This window comes from Oncorhynchus mykiss, chromosome 17 (assembly GCF_057628025.1).
Source record: "Oncorhynchus mykiss isolate SJ-2025 chromosome 17, ASM5762802v1, whole genome shotgun sequence".
NCBI lineage: Eukaryota > Metazoa > Chordata > Actinopteri > Salmoniformes > Salmonidae > Oncorhynchus > Oncorhynchus mykiss.
The window spans coordinates 63871049-63886095 of NC_143038.1; the positions used below are offsets into that span (position 1 = coordinate 63871049).

The 15047-nt window shown below is 45.0% G+C and overlaps 1 protein-coding gene and 13 non-coding genes across 14 annotated transcripts in view; 7 read left to right on the forward strand and 7 right to left on the reverse strand.

Moving 5' to 3' along the window:
- LOC110494675 (caM kinase-like vesicle-associated protein) overlaps positions 1-15047 on the reverse strand; it is a 187808-nt gene that overhangs the window by 125820 nt on the left and 46941 nt on the right. The window lies entirely within an intron of this gene.
- trnak-cuu (transfer RNA lysine (anticodon CUU)) lies at positions 1358-1430 on the forward strand. The gene has a single exon. It is a non-coding gene; the product is annotated as a tRNA-Lys (tRNA).
- Positions 2336-2408, forward strand: trnak-cuu (transfer RNA lysine (anticodon CUU)). Its single transcript has one exon. It is a non-coding gene; the product is annotated as a tRNA-Lys (tRNA).
- On the forward strand, positions 3315-3387 carry trnak-cuu (transfer RNA lysine (anticodon CUU)). The gene has a single exon. It is a non-coding gene; the product is annotated as a tRNA-Lys (tRNA).
- trnak-cuu (transfer RNA lysine (anticodon CUU)) lies at positions 4294-4366 on the forward strand. Its single transcript has one exon. It is a non-coding gene; the product is annotated as a tRNA-Lys (tRNA).
- Positions 4621-4714, reverse strand: trnai-uau (transfer RNA isoleucine (anticodon UAU)). Its single transcript has 2 exons — positions 4677-4714; positions 4621-4656 (listed from the first exon to the last, which is right to left on the reverse strand). It is a non-coding gene; the product is annotated as a tRNA-Ile (tRNA).
- Positions 6757-6829, forward strand: trnak-cuu (transfer RNA lysine (anticodon CUU)). Its single transcript has one exon. It is a non-coding gene; the product is annotated as a tRNA-Lys (tRNA).
- Positions 7084-7177, reverse strand: trnai-uau (transfer RNA isoleucine (anticodon UAU)). The gene is made up of 2 exons: positions 7140-7177; positions 7084-7119 (listed from the first exon to the last, which is right to left on the reverse strand). It is a non-coding gene; the product is annotated as a tRNA-Ile (tRNA).
- Positions 8713-8785, forward strand: trnak-cuu (transfer RNA lysine (anticodon CUU)). The gene has a single exon. It is a non-coding gene; the product is annotated as a tRNA-Lys (tRNA).
- Positions 9040-9133, reverse strand: trnai-uau (transfer RNA isoleucine (anticodon UAU)). Its single transcript has 2 exons — positions 9096-9133; positions 9040-9075 (listed from the first exon to the last, which is right to left on the reverse strand). It is a non-coding gene; the product is annotated as a tRNA-Ile (tRNA).
- trnai-uau (transfer RNA isoleucine (anticodon UAU)) lies at positions 11503-11596 on the reverse strand. Its single transcript has 2 exons — positions 11559-11596; positions 11503-11538 (listed from the first exon to the last, which is right to left on the reverse strand). It is a non-coding gene; the product is annotated as a tRNA-Ile (tRNA).
- Positions 12984-13077, reverse strand: trnai-uau (transfer RNA isoleucine (anticodon UAU)). The gene is made up of 2 exons: positions 13040-13077; positions 12984-13019 (listed from the first exon to the last, which is right to left on the reverse strand). It is a non-coding gene; the product is annotated as a tRNA-Ile (tRNA).
- On the forward strand, positions 14141-14213 carry trnak-cuu (transfer RNA lysine (anticodon CUU)). Its single transcript has one exon. It is a non-coding gene; the product is annotated as a tRNA-Lys (tRNA).
- trnai-uau (transfer RNA isoleucine (anticodon UAU)) lies at positions 14468-14561 on the reverse strand. The gene is made up of 2 exons: positions 14524-14561; positions 14468-14503 (listed from the first exon to the last, which is right to left on the reverse strand). It is a non-coding gene; the product is annotated as a tRNA-Ile (tRNA).

Here is a 15047-nt window from a genome sequence, read left to right on the forward strand (position 1 = left end):
TGCCACCCTGCATTGCTGACGTGTCTGGCATTGCTGGTGATAGAGAAGACTATGGATTTGAATCCTAGCTGTGCCTGCACTCTGACCTGTTATCTCAATAACATACCAATTAATTATGAAACATCCTCCTAAGTGTATTGAATTAAAATGCTCCTTTTCTGGACAAGAAATAGACAGGGAGAGGGTTCAAGAGGAATACTTGCTCCTGGTGGATCTTGAACGCACAACCTTGTCATCTAATTGCTGTATACTGCTGTATAAGTACAACACGCTAACAGATTGCACCATAGGATCCATCAACAACACCTTCACTAATCACCATATTTTGCACAAACGGAGCTGTACGATATTCGGACCAAGTCAAAATGACCGATGAGGTACCTAGCTAGCTCAGTCGGTAGAGCATGAGACTCTTAATCTCAGGGTCGTGGGTTAGAGCCCCACGTTGGGTGATTATTTTCTCTGCCGAAGTACCAACTCTCTTTGCGAACAGCCAAACGGTTGGATTTTTGAGCAGGCTTGCCACCCTGCATTGCTGATGTGTCAGGCAAAACTGGTAATGCAGAAGACTATGCATTTGAATCGTAGCTCTGCCTGCAATCTGACCTTTTATCTCAACGACATACCAATTACTTATGAAATAGATTAAATAAATGATCCTTTTCTGGACAAGAAATAGACAGTCAGAGGGTTCAAGAAAAGCAGTTGCACCTGGTCAGGTACGAATTCACAACTGTGGCATTGCTTCACTGCATACTGCTGTATAAGTACCACGTGCAAACCAACTGCGCCGTAGGAGCTATGCAAAGCACTGTCACTGATCACCACAATTGACCTGCCTGGCAAGCTCAGGCGTTTGAGCATGAGCCTCTTAATCTCAGAATCGTAGGGTCGATACCACAAATGGGCTGATACTTGTCTGAGCCAAGCACCAACTAAATTTGCAAACAGCCGTTCACATGGACTTTCGAGCAGACTTGCCACCCTGCATTGCTGACGTGTCTGGCATTGCTGGTGATAGAGAAGACTATGGATTTGAATCCTAGCTGTGCCTGCACTCTGACCTGTTATCTCAATAACATACCAATTAATTATGAAACATCCTCCTAAGTGTATTGAATTAAAATGCTCCTTTTCTGGACAAGAAATAGACAGGGAGAGGGTTCAAGAGGAATACTTGCTCCTGGTGGATCTTGAACGCACAACCTTGTCATCTAATTGCTGTATACTGCTGTATAAGTACAACACGCTAACAGATTGCACCATAGGATCCATCAACAACACCTTCACTAATCACCATATTTTGCACAAACGGAGCTGTACGATATTCGGACCAAGTCAAAATGACCGATGAGGTACCTAGCTAGCTCAGTCGGTAGAGCATGAGACTCTTAATCTCAGGGTCGTGGGTTCGAGCCCCACGTTGGGTGATTTTTTTCTCTGCCGAAGTACAAACTCACTTTGCGAACAGCCAAACGCTTGGATTTTCGAGCAGGCTTGCCACCCTGTATTGCTGATGTGTCAGGCAAAACTGGTAATGCAGAAGACTATGCATTTGAATCGTAGCTCTGCCTGCAATCTGACCTTTTATCTCAACGACATACCAATTACTTATGAAATAGATTAAATAAATGATCCTTTTCTGGACAAGAAATAGACAGTCAGAGGGTTCAAGAAAAACAGTTGCTCCTGGTCAGGTACGAATTCACAACTTTGGCATTGCTTCACTGCATACTGCTGTATAAGTACCACGTGCAAACCAACTGCGCCGTAGGAGCTATGCAAAGCACTGTCACTGATCACCACAATTGACCTGCCTGGCAAGCTCAGGCGTTTGAGCATGAGCCTCTTAATCTCAGAATCGTAGGGTCGATACCACAAATGGGCTGATACTTGTCTGAGCCAAGCACCAACTAAATTTGCAAACAGCCGTTCACATGGACTTTCGAGCAGACTTGCCACCCTGCATTGCTGACGTGTCTGGCATTGCTGGTGATAGAGAAGACTATGGATTTGAATCCTAGCTGTGCCTGCACTCTGACCTGTTATCTCAATAACATACCAATTAATTATGAAACATCCTCCTAAGTGTATTGAATTAAAATGCTCCTTTTCTGGACAAGAAATAGACAGGGAGAGGGTTCAAGAGGAATACTTGCTCCTGGTGGATCTTGAACGCACAACCTTGTCATCTAATTGCTGTATACTGCTGTATAAGTACAACACGCTAACAGATTGCACCATAGGATCCATCAACAACACCTTCACTAATCACCATATTTTGCACAAACGGAGCTGTACGATATTCGGACCAAGTCAAAATGACCGATGAGGTACCTAGCTAGCTCAGTCGGTAGAGCATGAGACTCTTAATCTCAGGGTCGTGGGTTCGAGCCCCACGTTGGGTGATTATTTTCTCTGCCGAAGTACAAACTCACTTTGCGAACAGCGAAACGCTTGGATTTTCGAGCAGGCTTGCCACCCTGTATTGCTGATGTGTCAGGCAAAGCTGGTAATGCAGAGGAATATGCATTTGAATCGTAGCTCTGCCTGCAATCTGACCTTTTATCTCAACGACATACCAATTACTTATGAAATAGATTAAATAAATGATCCTTTTCTGGACAAGAAATAGACAGTCAGAGGGTTCAAGAAAAGCAGTTGCTCCTGGTCAGGTACGAATTCACAACTTTGGCATTGCTTCACTGCATACTGCTGTATAAGTACCACGTGCAAACCAACTGCGCCGTAGGAGCTATGCAAAGCATTGTCACTGATCACCACAATTGACCTGCCTGGCAAGCTCAGGCGTTTGAGCATGAGCCTCTTAATCTCAGAATCGTAGGGTCGATACCACAAATGGGCTGATACTTGTCTGAGCCGAAGCACCAACTAAATTTGCAAACAGCCGTTCACATGGACTTTCGAGCAGACTTGCCACCCTGCATTGCTGACGTGTCTGGCATTGCTGGTGATAGAGAAGACTATGGATTTGAATCCTAGCTGTGCCTGCACTCTGACCTGTTATCTCAATAACATACCAATTAATTATGAAACATCCTCCTAAGTGTATTGAATTAAAATGCTCCTTTTCTGGACAAGAAATAGACAGGGAGAGGGTTCAAGAGGAATACTTGCTCCTGGTGGATCTTGAACGCACAACCTTGTCATCTAATTGCTGTATACTGCTGTATAAGTACAACACGCTAACAGATTGCACCATAGGATCCATCAACAACACCTTCACTAATCACCATATTTTGCACAAACGGAGCTGTACGATATTCGGACCAAGTCAAAATGACCGATGAGGTACCTAGCTAGCTCAGTCGGTAGAGCATGAGACTCTTAATCTCAGGGTCGTGGGTTCGAGCCCCACGTTGGGTGACTTTTTTCTCTGCCGAAGTACAAACTCACTTTGCGAACAGCCAAACGCTTGGATTTTCGAGCAGGCTTGCCACCCTGCATTGCTGATGTGTCAGGCAAAGCTGGTAATGCAGAGGAATATGCATTTGAATCGTAGCTGTGCCTGCACTCTGACCTGTTATCTCTATGACATACCAATTACTTATGAAATAGATTGAATAAATGATCATTTTCTGGACAAGAAATAGACAGTCAGAGGGTTCAAGAAAAGCAGTTGCTCCTGGTCAGGTACGAATTCACAACTTTGGCATTGCTTCACTGCATACTGCTGTATAAGTACCACGTGCAAACCAACTGCGCCGTAGGAGCTATGCAAAGCACTGTCACTGATCACCACAATTGACCTGCCTGGCAAGCTCAGGCGTTTGAGCATGAGCCTCTTAATCTCAGAATCGTAGGGTCGATACCACAAATGGGCTGATACTTGTCTGAGCCGAAGCACCAACTAAATTTGCAAACAGCCGTTCACATGGACTTTCGAGCAGACTTGCCACCCTGCATTGCTGACGTGTCTGGCATTGCTGGTGATAGAGAAGACTATGGATTTGAATCCTAGCTGTGCCTGCACTCTGACCTGTTATCTCAATAACATACCAATTAATTATGAAACATCCTCCTAAGTGTATTGAATTAAAATGCTCCTTTTCTGGACAAGAAATAGACAGGGAGAGGGTTCAAGAGGAATACTTGCTCCTGGTGGATCTTGAACGCACAACCTTGTCATCTAATTGCTGTATACTGCTGTATAAGTACAACACGCTAACAGATTGCACCATAGGATCCATCAACAACACCTTCACTAATCACCATATTTTGCACAAACGGAGCTGTACGATATTCGGACCAAGTCAAAATGACCGATGAGGTACCTAGCTAGCTCAGTCGGTAGAGCATGAGACTCTTAATCTCAGGGTCGTGGGTTCGAGCCCCACGTTGGGTGATTTTTTTCTCTGCCGAAGTACAAACTCACTTTGCGAACAGCCAAACGCTTGGATTTTCGAGCAGGCTTGCCACCCTGTATTGCTGATGTGTCAGGCAAAGCTGGTAATGCAGAGGAATATGCATTTGAATCGTAGCTCTGCCTGCAATCTGACCTGTTATCTCTATGACATACCAATTACTTATGAAATAGATTGAATAAATGATCCTTTTCTGGGCAAGAAATAGACAGTCAGAGGGTTCAAGAAAAGCACTTGCTCCTGGTGAGGCTCGAACTCACAACCTCGGCATTGCTTCACTGCATACTGCTGTATAAGTACCACGCGCTAACCGACTGCGCCACAGGAGCTACGCAAAGCACTGTCACTGATCACCATATTTTGCACAAACGGAGCTGTACGATATTCGGACCAAGTTAAAATTACCGTTGAGGTGCCTAGCTAGCTCAGTCGGAAGAGCACGAGACTCTTCATCTCAGGGTCGTGGGTTAGAGCCCCACGTTGGGTGATTATTTTCTCTGCCGAAGTACAAACTCACTTTGCGAACAGCGAAACGCTTGGATTTTCGAGCAGGCTTGCCACCCTGCATTGCTGATGTGTCAGGCAAAGCTGGTAATGCAGAGGAATATGCATTTGAATCGTAGCTGTGCCTGCACTCTGACCTGTTATCTCTATGACATACCAATTACTTATGAAATAGATTGAATAAATTATCCTTTTCTGGACAAGAAATAGACAGTCAGAGGGTTCAAGAAAAGCAGTTGCTCCTGGTCAGGTACGAATTCACAACTTTGGCATTGCTTCACTGCATACTGCTGTATAAGTACCACGCGCAAACCAACTGCGCCGTAGGAGCTATGCAAAGCACTGTCACCGATCACCACAATTGACCTGCCTGGCAAGCTCAGGCGTTTGAGCATGAGCCTCTTAATCTCAGAATCGTAGGGTCGATACCACAAATGGGCTGATACTTGTCTGAGCCGAAGCACCAACTAAATTTGCAAACAGCCGTTCACATGGACTTTCGAGCAGACTTGCCACCCTGCATTGCTGACGTGTCTGGCATTGCTGGTGATAGAGAAGACTATGGATTTGAATCCTAGCTGTGCCTGCACTCTGACCTGTTATCTCAATAACATACCAATTAATTAAGAAAAATCCTCCTAAGTGTATTGAATTAAAATGCTCCTTTTCTGGACAAGAAATAGACAGGAAGAGGGTTCAAGAGGAATACTTGCTCCTGGTGGATCTTGAACGCACAACCTTGTCATCTAATTGCTGTATACTGCTGTATAAGTACAACACGCTAACAGATTGCACCATAGGATCCATCAACAACACCTTCACTAATCACCATATTTTGCACAAACGGAGCTGTACGATATTCGGACCAAGTCAAAATGACCGATGAGGTACCTAGCTAGCTCAGTCGGTAGAGCATGAGACTCTTAATCTCAGGGTCGTGGGTTAGAGCCCCACGTTGGGTGATTATTTTCTCTGCCGAAGTACCAACTCTCTTTGCGAACAGCCAAACGGTTGGATTTTTGAGCAGGCTTGCCACCCTGCATTGCTGATGTGTCAGGCAAAACTGGTAATGCAGAAGACTATGCATTTGAATCGTAGCTCTGCCTGCAATCTGACCTTTTATCTCAACGACATACCAATTACTTATGAAATAGATTAAATAAATGATCCTTTTCTGGACAAGAAATAGACAGTCAGAGGGTTCAAGAAAAGCAGTTGCTCCTGGTCAGGTACGAATTCACAACTTTGGCATTGCTTCACTGCATACTGCTGTATAAGTACCACGTGCAAACCAACTGCGCCGTAGGAGCTATGCAAAGCACTGTCACTGATCACCACAATTGACCTGCCTGGCAAGCTCAGGCGTTTGAGCATGAGCCTCTTAATCTCAGAATCGTAGGGTCGATACCACAAATGGGCTGATACTTGTCTGAGCCAAGCACCAACTAAATTTGCAAACAGCCGTTCACATGGACTTTCGAGCAGACTTGCCACCCTGCATTGCTGACGTGTCTGGCATTGCTGGTGATAGAGAAGACTATGGATTTGAATCCTAGCTGTGCCTGCACTCTGACCTGTTATCTCAATAACATACCAATTAATTATGAAACATCCTCCTAAGTGTATTGAATTAAAATGCTCCTTTTCTGGACAAGAAATAGACAGGGAGAGGGTTCAAGAGGAATACTTGCTCCTGGTGGATCTTGAACGCACAACCTTGTCATCTAATTGCTGTATACTGCTGTATAAGTACAACACGCTAACAGATTGCACCATAGGATCCATCAACAACACCTTCACTAATCACCATATTTTGCACAAACGGAGCTGTACGATATTCGGACCAAGTCAAAATGACCGATGAGGTACCTAGCTAGCTCAGTCGGTAGAGCATGAGACTCTTAATCTCAGGGTCGTGGGTTCGAGCCCCACGTTGGGTGATTTTTTTCTCTGCCGAAGTACAAACTCACTTTGCGAACAGCCAAACGCTTGGATTTTCGAGCAGGCTTGCCACCCTGCATTGCTGATGTGTCAGGCAAAGCTGGTAATGCAGAGGAATATGCATTTGAATCGTAGCTGTGCCTGCACTCTCACCTGTTATCTCTATGACATACCAATTACTTATGAAATAGATTAAATAAATTATCCTTTTCTGGACAAGAAATAGACAGTCAGAGGGTTCAAGAAAAGCACTTGCTCCTGGTGAGGCTCGAACTCACAACCTCGGCATTGCTTCACTGCATACTGCTGTATAAGTACCACGCGCTAACCGACTGCGCCACAGGAGCTACGCAAAGCACTGTCACTGATCACCACAATTGACCTGCCTGGCAAGCTCAGGCGTTTGAGCATGAGCCTCTTAATCTCAGAATCGTAGGGTCGATACCACAAATGGGCTGATACTTGTCTGAGCCAAGCACCAACTAAATTTGCAAACAGCCGTTCACATGGACTTTCGAGCAGACTTGCCACCCTGCATTGCTGACGTGTCTGGCATTGCTGGTGATAGAGAAGACTATGGATTTGAATCCTAGCTGTGCCTGCACTCTGACCTGTTATCTCAATAACATACCAATTAATTATGAAACATCCTCCTAAGTGTATTGAATTAAAATGCTCCTTTTCTGGACAAGAAATAGACAGGGAGAGGGTTCAAGAGGAATACTTGCTCCTGGTGGATCTTGAACGCACAACCTTGTCATCTAATTGCTGTATACTGCTGTATAAGTACAACACGCTAACAGATTGCACCATAGGATCCATCAACAACACCTTCACTAATCACCATATTTTGCACAAACGGAGCTGTACGATATTCGGACCAAGTCAAAATGACCGATGAGGTACCTAGCTAGCTCAGTCGGTAGAGCATGAGACTCTTAATCTCAGGGTCGTGGGTTAGAGCCCCACGTTGGGTGATTATTTTCTCTGCCGAAGTACCAACTCTCTTTGCGAACAGCCAAACGGTTGGATTTTTGAGCAGGCTTGCCACCCTGCATTGCTGATGTGTCAGGCAAAACTGGTAATGCAGAAGACTATGCATTTGAATCGTAGCTCTGCCTGCAATCTGACCTTTTATCTCAACGACATACCAATTACTTATGAAATAGATTAAATAAATGATCCTTTTCTGGACAAGAAATAGACAGTCAGAGGGTTCAAGAAAAGCAGTTGCTCCTGGTCAGGTACGAATTCACAACTTTGGCATTGCTTCACTGCATACTGCTGTATAAGTACCACGTGCAAACCAACTGCGCCGTAGGAGCTATGCAAAGCACTGTCACTGATCACCACAATTGACCTGCCTGGCAAGCTCAGGCGTTTGAGCATGAGCCTCTTAATCTCAGAATCGTAGGGTCGATACCACAAATGGGCTGATACTTGTCTGAGCCAAGCACCAACTAAATTTGCAAACAGCCGTTCACATGGACTTTCGAGCAGACTTGCCACCCTGCATTGCTGACGTGTCTGGCATTGCTGGTGATAGAGAAGACTATGGATTTGAATCCTAGCTGTGCCTGCACTCTGACCTGTTATCTCAATAACATACCAATTAATTATGAAACATCCTCCTAAGTGTATTGAATTAAAATGCTCCTTTTCTGGACAAGAAATAGACAGGGAGAGGGTTCAAGAGGAATACTTGCTCCTGGTGGATCTTGAACGCACAACCTTGTCATCTAATTGCTGTATACTGCTGTATAAGTACAACACGCTAACAGATTGCACCATAGGATCCATCAACAACACCTTCACTAATCACCATATTTTGCACAAATGGAGCTGTACGATATTCGGACCAAGTCAAAATGACCGATGAGGTACCTAGCTAGCTCAGTCGGTAGAGCATGAGACTCTTAATCTCAGGGTCGTGGGTTCGAGCCCCACGTTGGGTGATTTTTTTCTCGGCCGAAGTACAAACTCACTTTGCGAACAGCCAAACGCTTGGATTTTCGAGCAGGCTTGCCACCCTGTATTGCTGATGTGTCAGGCAAAGCTGGTAATGCAGAGGAATATGCATTTGAATCGTAGCTCTGCCTGCAATCTGACCTGTTATCTCTATGACATACCAATTACTTATGAAATAGATTGAATAAATGATCCTTTTCTGGGCAAGAAATAGACAGTCAGAGGGTTCAAGAAAAGCACTTGCTCCTGGTGAGGCTCGAACTCACAACCTCGGCATTGCTTCACTGCATACTGCTGTATAAGTACCACGCGCTAACCGACTGCGCCACAGGAGCTACGCAAAGCACTGTCACTGATCACCATATTTTGCACAAACGGAGCTGTACGATATTCGGACCAAGTTAAAATTACCGTTGAGGTGCCTAGCTAGCTCAGTCGGAAGAGCACGAGACTCTTCATCTCAGGGTCGTGGGTTAGAGCCCCACGTTGGGTGATTATTTTCTCTGCCGAAGTACAAACTCACTTTGCGAACAGCGAAACGCTTGGATTTTCGAGCAGGCTTGCCACCCTGCATTGCTGATGTGTCAGGCAAAGCTGGTAATGCAGAGGAATATGCATTTGAATCGTAGCTGTGCCTGCACTCTGACCTGTTATCTCTATGACATACCAATTACTTATGAAATAGATTGAATAAATTATCCTTTTCTGGACAAGAAATAGACAGTCAGAGGGTTCAAGAAAAGCAGTTGCTCCTGGTCAGGTACAAATTCACAACTTTGGCATTGCTTCACTGCATACTGCTGTATAAGTACCACGCGCAAACCAACTGCGCCGTAGGAGCTATGCAAAGCACTGTCACCGATCACCACAATTGACCTGCCTGGCAAGCTCAGGCGTTTGAGCATGAGCCTCTTAATCTCAGAATCGTAGGGTCGATACCACAAATGGGCTGATACTTGTCTGAGCCGAAGCACCAACTAAATTTGCAAACAGCCGTTCACATGGACTTTCGAGCAGACTTGCCACCCTGCATTGCTGACGTGTCTGGCATTGCTGGTGATAGAGAAGACTATGGATTTGAATCCTAGCTGTGCCTGCACTCTGACCTGTTATCTCAATAACATACCAATTAATTATGAAACATCCTCCTAAGTGTATTGAATTAAAATGCTCCTTTTCTGGACAAGAAATAGACAGGGAGAGGGTTCAAGAGGAATACTTGCTCCTGGTGGATCTTGAACGCACAACCTTGTCATCTAATTGCTGTATACTGCTGTATAAGTACAACACACTAACAGATTGCACCATAGGATCCATCAACAACACCTTCACTAATCACCATATTTTGCACAAACGGAGCTGTACGATATTCGGACCAAGTCAAAATGACCGATGAGGTACCTAGCTAGCTCAGTCGGTAGAGCATGAGACTCTTAATCTCAGGGTCGTGGGTTCAAGCCCCACGTTGGGTGACTTTTTTCTCTGCCGAAGTACAAACTCACTTTGCGAACAGCCAAACGCTTGGATTTTCGAGCAGGCTTGCCACCCTGCATTGCTGATGTGTCAGGCAAAGCTGGTAATGCAGAGGAATATGCATTTGAATCCTAGCTGTGCCTGCACTCTGACCTGTTATCTCAACGACATACCAATTACTTATGAAATAGATTAAATAAATTATCCTTTTCTGGACAAGAAATAGACAGTCAGAGGGTTCAAGAAAAGCACTTGCTCCTGGTGAGGTACGAATTCACAACTTTGGCATTGCTTCACTGCATACTGCTGTATAAGTACCACGTGCAAACCAACTGCGCCGTAGGAGCTATGCAAAGCACTGTCACTGATCACCACAATTGACCTGCCTGGCAAGCTCAGGCGTTTGAGCATGAGCCTCTTAATCTCAGAATCGTAGGGTCGATACCACAAATGGGCTGATACTTGTCTGAGCCAAGCACCAACTAAATTTGCAAACAGCCGTTCACATGGACTTTCGAGCAGACTTGCCACCCTGCATTGCTGACGTGTCTGGCATTGCTGGTGATAGAGAAGACTATGGATTTGAATCCTAGCTGTGCCTGCACTCTGACCTGTTATCTCAATAACATACCAATTAATTATGAAACATCCTCCTAAGTGTATTGAATTAAAATGCTCCTTTTCTGGACAAGAAATAGACAGGGAGAGGGTTCAAGAGGAATACTTGCTCCTGGTGGATCTTGAATGCACAACCATGTCATCTAATTGCTGTATACTGCTGTATAAGTACAACACGCTAACAGATTGCACCATAGGATCCATCAACAACACCTTCACTAATCACCATATTTTGCACAAACGGAGCTGTACGATATTCGGACCAAGTCAAAATGACCGATGAGGTACCTAGCTAGCTCAGTCGGTAGAGCATGAGACTCTTAATCTCAGGGTCGTGGGTTAGAGCCCCACGTTGGGTGATTATTTTCTCTGCCGAAGTACCAACTCTCTTTGCGAACAGCCAAACGGTTGGATTTTTGAGCAGGCTTGCCACCCTGCATTGCTGATGTGTCAGGCATAACTGGTAATGCAGAAGACTATGCATTTGAATCGTAGCTCTGCCTGCACTCTGACCTTTTATCTCAACGACATACCAATTACTTATGAAATAGATTAAATAAATGATCCTTTTCTGGACAAGAAATAGACAGTCAGAGGGTTCAAGAAAAGCACTTGCTCCTGGTGAGGCTCGAACTCACAACCTCGGCATTGCTTCACTGCATACTGCTGTATAAGTACCACGCGCTAACCGACTGCGCCACAGGAGCTACGCAAAGCACTGTCACTGATCACCATATTTTGCACAAACGGAGCTGTACGATATTCGGACCAAGTTAAAATTACCGTTGAGGTGCCTAGCTAGCTCAGTCGGAAGAGCACGAGACTCTTCATCTCAGGGTCGTGGGTTAGAGCCCCACGTTGGGTGATTATTTTCTCTGCCGAAGTACCAACTCACTTTGCGAAAAGCCAAACGGTTGGATTTTTGAGCAGGCTTGCCACCCTGCATTGCTGATGTGTCAGGCAAAACTGGTAATGCAGCAGACTATGCATTTGAATCGTAGCTCTGCCTGCACTCTGACCTTTTATCTCAACGACATACCAATTACTTATGAAATAGATTAAATAAATTATCCTTTTCTGGACAAGAAATAGACAGTCAGAGGGTTCAAGAAAAGCAGTTGCTCCTGGTCAGGTACGAATTCACAACTTTGGCATTGCTTCACTGCATACTGCTGTATAAGTACCACGTGCAAACCAACTGCGCCGTAGGAGCTATGCAAAGCACTGTCACTGATCACCACAATTGACCTGCCTGGCAAGCTCAGGCGTTTGAGCATGAGCCTCTTAATCTCAGAATCGTAGGGTCGATACCACAAATGGGCTGATACTTGTCTGAGCCAAGCACCAACTAAATTTGCAAACAGCCGTTCACATGGACTTTCGAGCAGACTTGCCACCCTGCATTGCTGACGTGTCTGGCATTGCTGGTGATAGAGAAGACTATGGATTTGAATCCTAGCTGTGCCTGCACTCTGACCTGTTATCTCAATAACATACCAATTAATTATGAAACATCCTCCTAAGTGTATTGAATTAAAATGCTCCTTTTCTGGACAAGAAATAGACAGGGAGAGGGTTCAAGAGGAATACTTGCTCCTGGTGGATCTTGAACGCACAACCTTGTCATCTAATTGCTGTATACTGCTGTATAAGTACAACACGCTAACAGATTGCACAGGATCCATCAACAACACCTTCACTAATCACCATATTTTGCACAAACGGAGCTGTACGATATTCGGACCAAGTCAAAATGACCGATGAGGTACCTAGCTAGCTCAGTCGGTAGAGCATGAGACTCTTAATCTCAGGGTCGTGGGTTAGAGCCCCACGTTGGGTGATTATTTTCTCTGCCGAAGTACCAACTCTCTTTGCGAACAGCCAAACGGTTGGATTTTTGAGCAGGCTTGCCACCCTGCATTGCTGATGTGTCAGGCAAAACTGGTAATGCAGAGGAATATGCATTTGAATCGTAGCTGTGCCTGCACTCTGACCTGTTATCTCTATGACATACCAATTACTTATGAAATAGATTGAATAAATGATCCTTTTCTGGGCAAGAAATAGACAGTCAGAGGGTTCAAGAAAAGCACTTGCTCCTGGTGAGGCTCGAACTCACAACCTCGGCATTGCTTCACTGCATACTGCTGTATAAGTACCACGCGCTAACCGACTGCGCCACAGGAGCTACGCAAAGCACTGTCACTGATCACCATATTTTGCACAAACGGAGCTGTACGATATTCGGACCAAGTTAAAACTACCGTTGAGGTGCCTAGCTAGCTCAGTCGGAAGAGCACGAGACTCTTCATCTCAGGGTCGTGGGTTAGAGCCCCACGTTGGGTGATTATTTTCTCTGCCGAAGTACCAACTCTCTTTGCGAACAGCCAAACGGTTGGATTTTTGAGCAGGCTTGCCACCCTGCATTGCTGATGTGTCAGGCAAAACTGGTAATGCAGAAGACTATGCATTTGAATCGTAGCTCTGCCTGCAATCTGACCTTTTATCTCAACGACATACCAATTACTTATGAAATAGATTAAATAAATGATCCTTTTCTGGACAAGAAATAGACAGTCAGAGGGTTCAAGAAAAGCAGTTGCTCCTGGTCAGGTACGAATTCACAACTTTGGCATTGCTTCACTGCATACTGCTGTATAAGTACCACGTGCAAACCAACTGCGCCGTAGGAGCTATGCAAAGCACTGTCACTGATCACCACAATTGACCTGCCTGGCAAGCTCAGGCGTTTGAGCATGAGCCTCTTAATCTCAGAATCGTAGGGTCGATACCACAAATGGGCTGATACTTGTCTGAGCCAAGCACCAACTAAATTTGCAAACAGCCGTTCACATGGACTTTTGAGCAGACTTGCCACCCTGCATTGCTGACGTGTCTGGCATTTCTGGTGATAGAGAAGACTATGGATTTGAATCCTAGCTGTGCCTGCACTCTGACCTGTTATCTCAATAACATACCAATTAATTATGAAACATCCTCCTAAGTGTATTGAATTAAAATGCTCCTTTTCTGGACAAGAAATAGACAGGGAGAGGGTTCAAGAGGAATACTTGCTCCTGGTGGATCTTGAACGCACAACCTTGTCATCTAATTGCTGTATACTGCTGTATAAGTACAACACGCTAACAGATTGCACCATAGGATCCATCAACAACACCTTCACTAATCACCATATTTTGCACAAACGGAGCTGTACGATATTCGGACCAAGTCAAAATGACTGATGAGGTACCTAGCTAGCTCAGTCGGTAGAGCATGAGACTCTTAATCTCAGGGTCGTGGGTTCGAGCCCCACGTTGGGTGATTTTTTTCTCTGCCGAAGTACAAACTCACTTTGCGAACAGCCAAACGCTTGGATTTTCGAGCAGGCTTGCCACCCTGTATTGCTGATGTGTCAGGCAAAGCTGGTAATGCAGAGGAATATGCATTTGAATCGTAGCTGTGCCTGCACTCTGACCTGTTATCTCTATGACATACCAATTACTTATGAAATAGATTGAATAAATGATCCTTTTCTGGACAAGAAATAGACAGTCAGAGGGTTCAAGAAAAGCACTTGCTCCTGGTGAGGCTCGAACTCACAACCTCGGCATTGCTTCACTGCATACTGCTGTATAAGTACCACGCGCTAACCGACTGCGCCACAGGAGCTACGCAAAGCACTGTCACTGATCACCATATTTTGCACAAACGGAGCTGTACGATATTCGGACCAAGTTAAAATTACCGTTGAGGTGCCTAGCTAGCTCAGTCGGAAGAGCACGAGACTCTTCATCTCAGGGTCGTGGGTTAGAGCCCCACGTTGGGTGATTATTTTCTCTGCCGAAGTACCAACTCACTTTGCGAAAAGCCAAACGGTTGGATTTTTGAGCAGGCTTGCCACCCTGCATTGCTGATGTGTCAGGCAAAACTGGTAATGCAGAAGACTATGCATTTGAATCGTAGCTCTGCCTGCACTCTGACCTTTTATCTCAACGACATACCAATTACTTATGAAATAGATTAAATAAATTATCCTTTTCTGGACAAGAAATAGACAGTCAGAGGGTTCAAGAAAAGCAGTTGCTCCTGGTCAGGTACGAATTCACAACTTTGGCATTGCTTCACTGCATACTGCTGTATAAGTACCACGTGCAA